This window comes from Notamacropus eugenii, chromosome 5 (genome assembly GCF_028372415.1).
Source record: "Notamacropus eugenii isolate mMacEug1 chromosome 5, mMacEug1.pri_v2, whole genome shotgun sequence".
Lineage (NCBI taxonomy): Eukaryota > Metazoa > Chordata > Mammalia > Diprotodontia > Macropodidae > Notamacropus > Notamacropus eugenii.
In genome coordinates, this window is record NC_092876.1 from 165,649,300 (window position 1) to 165,649,851 (window position 552).

Sequence of the window (552 nt, forward strand, 5' to 3'; positions counted from 1 at the left end):
TCAATTGGCAAAAGAGGTCCAAAAAGCCATTGAGGAGAAGAATGCTTTAAAAAGCAGAATTAGTCAAATGGAAAAGGAGGTTCTAAAGCTCACTGAAGAAAATAGTTCTTTAAAAATTAGAATGGAGCAGATGGAAGCTAATGACTTTATGAGAAACCAAGAAATTACAAAACAAAACCAAAAGAATGAAAAAATAGAAGATAATGTGAAATGTCTCATTGGAAAAACAACTGACCTGGAAAAAAGATCCAGGAGAGACAATTTTAAAATTATGGGACTACCTGAAAGCCATGATCAAAAGAAGAGCCTAGACATAGGCGTTCATGAAATTATCTAGGAAAACTGCCCTGATATTCTAGAACCAGAGGGTTAAAAATATTGAAAGAATCCACCCATCACTTCATGAAAGAGATCCAAAAAGAGAAACTCCTAGGAATATTGTAGCCAAGTTTCAGAGTTCCCAGGTCAAGGAGAAAATATTTCAAACAGCTAGAAAGAAACAATTTGAGTATTGTGGAAATACAATCAGGGTAACACAAGATCAAGCAGTTT